Source organism: Myotis davidii, unplaced genomic scaffold, assembly GCF_000327345.1.
Source record: "Myotis davidii unplaced genomic scaffold, ASM32734v1 scaffold6, whole genome shotgun sequence".
NCBI lineage: Eukaryota > Metazoa > Chordata > Mammalia > Chiroptera > Vespertilionidae > Myotis > Myotis davidii.
Genome location: NW_006383011.1, coordinates 2,389,404 through 2,394,381, shown reverse-complemented (window position 1 = coordinate 2,394,381; position 4,978 = coordinate 2,389,404). Strand labels below are relative to the sequence as shown.

Here is a 4,978-nt window from a genome sequence, read left to right as displayed (position 1 = left end):
CAATCCCCAGAAGGGAAGTAGGGGAGGGCGGGGGTAAGGGGAAGATATCAACCGAAGGACTTGTATGCATGTATATAAGCCAAACCAATGGACATGGACAACAGGGGGATGGGAGCATGAGTGGGGGGGGTGGGGAGGGAGAGTGGAGGTTAATGGGGGGGATGAGGATACATTTGTAATACCTTAACTAAAAAGAATTTAAAGATAAAAAAAGAAAAGTTAAAGAGTAAAAAAAGAAAAAGAGAAAAGACAAAAATGTCACTACTAGATGAACTTGGAAAGACAATTTAAAAACTTAACCTGATAATTAAGTTTTAAGCATTTATGAATGGAGCACAGGAAATAAACCTAAGCATGAAAACAACCAGATTTGAAAAATCATTATTTCAGTACACAGAGGAGCCAAAAAAGCCATACTTTTTAGAGGCTACCCAAACTGTTCTAATCCCTTCAATCACAAGTACCAAATGCTAAAGTCAAAATCCATTACGTTACCTCTACTCTCTAAGTGCATGTAAACAGAAATTTTGTTTTGAAATAAGTATTCAACTACCCTTTGAGAGTAGCATAACGAACAGAAGCACAATTTGCTATTGTGGGTGCACTATGCCACATGTGAATGTACTGCTGATAAAGATTACCTGAGAAATGAGTGGTTAGAAAACAGTTGTTCCTCAACTCTTACACCAGTAACTACCCGGGATTTTACTAAGATCCTGGCCAGACTTCCTTTCCAGGACATGGGACACATCAAGCTGTGGTAACAATCCTTCAGGCCTACCCACGCAAGCCCAGGAAAATGCACTTGCTCCACAGAGCACTGTATGCACCAGGGCAAAATATTCCTTCTACTCCCAGCGACTAACAGCCCCAGAGGCTGCCTTTTAAAAAATCACCAATGTCCTAGCTTTAAATATTGATTAAAAAGAAATATTTACAAGAAGAGTCATCAAGTTTATCAATATGACTGGGTCTTTAAAAAAAAAAAAAAGTCTCAGCCCAATTTACTTAAGAGAAAATAAGCCAAAACAAACAACCACACACACCAACACTTCCTGCTCTGCCTCTATTATCATCTTGTTCGGTTTGGGAGGATTCTGCTGTTAGATTGTGTATTTGTGTTCAGCCCAGTAACATAGGAACTATGCCAATACTGGAGTTCATCAGCACAGCTGTCTCCAAGTTCAAGTGTGAAGACTCCATCAGAACCCTGCGGCTACTGCAAATTGTTAATATTGTGATTTCTGCAGAGATTCTCCTGCAGAGGCAGAAACAGAGGCCCGGGCCTACTGCGTTGTACTTCCCAGTTCTATTGCTTCTCCTTCCCAGTTCCTATAACAGTGATTGGAATCAACATGGTTTTGAGTTGTCAATCACATATCGCCACCACCACAGTCCTGCACCCAATTTCCACAAACTCCAAGGGCTTCATGTGAACATGGCAGTTCCTCAGAAGGAGGCTCTTCCACATCCTTAGCTAACCAAATACAATTATAATTATTGCATTAGTCGACAGGGATGAAACCACGTTTTAAAAAAGAATTAAATCCATTTTTAACCAACAGACTTTTATTCAAACACTTAAAAAAAATGTCTGCTGTCTTAGGCAAGTAACGACAACAACTTCCCAGGGTTATTTGAAAATTAGCAAGCTGAGCCTGTAAAATTCCTACCTCAGTGCTCCCTAAAGTCACACTGGACATTTGTTTTATGCTTGGTACTAGATTGTAAATTTTACATAAACTATCTCATTTAATTCTCACAGCAACTTCATGAGATCACTAATATTTATTCCTATTTTATTCACACTCAGATAAAACCTAGGTGGGATCAGAAAGTGTGCAAATGGCTGAGCTTTGCACTGTAAGTATATTTCACGAGTGGCATTTAATACGGGATCTTTGACTGGCTCCTGGCTGAAATAACCAGTTATAAAAGACATTTTTCAGACAATTGAGACTAAGTGTTAAAGACATCAGGGAATTATTCTTAATTTTGTTAAGTGTGCTGATGGTATTGTGGTTTCACCCAAGAGTATTCTCACCTTTTTGGGAAGTAAGCTCAAGTATTTAATTATTTTTAAATATACTTTTTATTGTTGATAGTATTCAAGTATTTATTTTTATTTTTTTGTTAATCTTCACCCAAGGATATTTTTCCACTGATTTTTAGAGAGAGTGGAAAGGAGGGGGAGAGACAGAGAGAGAGAGGGAAACATTGATGTGCGATTGGTTGCCTCCCACATAACACCCTGACCAGGGCTGGGGATCAAGCCCCCAACTGAGACACACACGTGCCCTTGATCAGAATCGAACCCAGGACCTTTCAGTGTGTGGGCCGATGCTCTAAGTAACCACTGAGCCAAACTGACTAGGGCTAAGCTCAAGTATTTAAATATGAGTTCTGATGTCTAATTTTGAAATGGTTCCACAAAAATAATTAAAAGCTTTTTTTTTTTTAATGAGAAACCTTTCAACATTAGGAGTATGACTGCAGGCAAAGCTGCAAATCCATTCTCTCAGCAAGATGTATGTTCAGAAGAGGAACAGAATAAAAAAGCTGAATGAAGACCTGATGTCTCCGAGGTTACAGCTCACTTGAGAAGATTTCTTCATTTTTTGTCTGCGAATTTCCAAACCACATAGAGCCATAATCAAATGCTTTAAAGATATGGTATGACTTAAAAAAAATTTTCTACTCCTATGTATAAAAGACCACTTTCCATATTTTGTTGATGGTCTTTAATTTTTAAATTATAAAAAAAAATGTGTAGAATTGTTAATCTTAACATGCATTTCTAATTGGGAGTGGGATCAAAGAAGAGTCAATGTAGTTTTTATATAAAAGCTAATTTTTAGGACCATCAGTGAATAGAACAGACAAGCTTTCCTGAATTACTAAATATTTATCAGAGAGGAGCTTCAAATTGACATGGAAGAGAACATTAGGAGACAAAACATTTATTTTTTAATTAAGCATGATTTTACCAGTTATTAAGATTCTGATTTATTATATTCTGATGTGAAATATACCAGACATTTAAGAAAAATATGTGGACTATCAAGAAAATCTATTTTACCTAAGGCACAAATACAACTCCCCAGGTCTCCAGTTCATTGTCGCCAATTCTTTATAAGTAACAAAACTTGCCTATTTCCAAAAGTATCTGCGGGACCTCAAACACGAAATCATTAGAAGGGGAAATAGAAGATCAAAATTAATAGAGGAGTAAATAAGTCTAGCAAGAAACCTAGGCCAATATGGCTACCCTGATCAAGCAATAATTTTGGCTCTGAGCTTCCAGACAGTAGTAGCAAAAAGAAAAGGCAATCACAGCAAGCCCTGTAACTCAAACAGAAACCTTCTTCCTGGTACTAATATTTAAAAGAAAATTTTCAGATGGGTCATTACATAATATGGAACAATATAGTAGAGTGTCCACAAATGCCAGTTTATAGCACATGCAGCCTGCTCTCTGACCGGGCATTCCATGTCTCATGCCAAGGTCATTACATTAAAAGTAATCCTGACAAAGCTGTGCAGTGGGCTGAAGGGCTTTCTGATTTTCTGAAACCAGAACGTGTCCTCAAATAGCCATGGTCTCAACTGGGCTTCTGACAGCAGTGGGGGCTGCCAGTTCTCCATGTTGAACTGCTCTGAAAGCCTGGAATAGAGATATGTATTTCTTGCTGGTGCTCCCACTCGAAGTCCTTTTGCTGCTGTGGATACCAGATAAGATGCTGCCGTGAAAAGGGAGAGGCCAGGCCGGGATTCACAAGGGGATGGAGCCAAGGAACCCAACCTAGGGTGGTTGAATCGGTCTTTGGGAAATTCTGAAGCCCAGAGCATGGCTACCATTGCTGTTTGTGCGTGCAGGGACAAAGGAGGAGCCACACAAATACCTATTACTAACCAAGTCCTGAAGGGGTTAAGACCCAGCAGCATGTAACTCCCCTCCATTATTTCAGCCTAGAAACACAACTTTTTTTTTTTCATTCCCATTTCAAGATAGTCTACGAAGGCCCAGCAAAATGTCTAAAACAGAAGGGCCAGCAGATGTAGTGGGTTGGCCACAACATATACACCAGGCGGGATCCTCTCCAGCTATGGGTGCCCGGCAGACTAGGGGTTACTGCAATCAACGCTCCCCGGGGACCCATAGGAAAGGAAATTCCCTTTCCCCAACACTAGCCCTCCCAACACCCCTCCCTCCTAGCCTGGCAAGAGCAGACGCCCAAGGATAAAGGGGCATTAAAAATAGGAGTAGATTCTTAGAGTAGAGCACAGCATTCTGTCACCTGCTGCAAGAGAAGCCTTCTCGCCCAAGCCCTGAGTCACTTCCCCTCTCTGCACCGAGTCTCAATGCTCAAGGAGGCAAAAGACCGGGGCTCCAGGAGCTGTCTACCCGCAGGCCCCACGCCCCCAGAGACACTCCCGGGGCCTCCCTCTAGGGGTAGTTTCCGCGGCTTCGAACAGGGTCTTTGCGCCGAAGCCGGCGCCGCCACTACCTTGGCTAAATGGCAGGCAGCTCTGAATGAAAGGAGCCGAGGCAGGCTCCGGATTTATGAATGTGCAGGGGAGGAGGGGAGGGCTATCATGTGACAATAAAGGAGAACGTCTAATTCACAAAAAAAAAGGGAAAAAATAAAAGAAGAAAAAAAGTGGCTGGTGGCGGGCACAGCCGCTGAGTAGTGGCGGCCGCTGTGAGGTGACCGCTCGGACCCGAGGCAGACGACCTCAGGCGCCGGGCCCAGCGGCCTAGCCTGCGTTGCACCCGCAACTGGAACGGCCTCCGGCGGGGCTGGGGAAGAATCAAAGCCGACTCTGCGACCGAGAGGCTGCAGGGAGCTGCACCTTGGCCAGGGCCTGGAGAACTGCATGCGTCCCCGGGGGGCGACGGGTCTGGCAGGGAGCCCCGAGGGCGGAGCGCCCGGAGCATTGTTACCCTCGGACTCGCGGGGCCCGGCACGCACTCGGG

The 4,978-nt window shown here is 43.0% G+C and overlaps 1 protein-coding gene across 1 annotated transcript in view; it reads right to left on the bottom strand.

Moving 5' to 3' along the window:
- Positions 1-4,978, bottom strand: part of SPRED2 (sprouty-related, EVH1 domain containing 2) — a 112,491-nt gene that overhangs the window by 106,606 nt on the left and 907 nt on the right. The gene's annotated exons all lie outside the window — the stretch shown is intronic.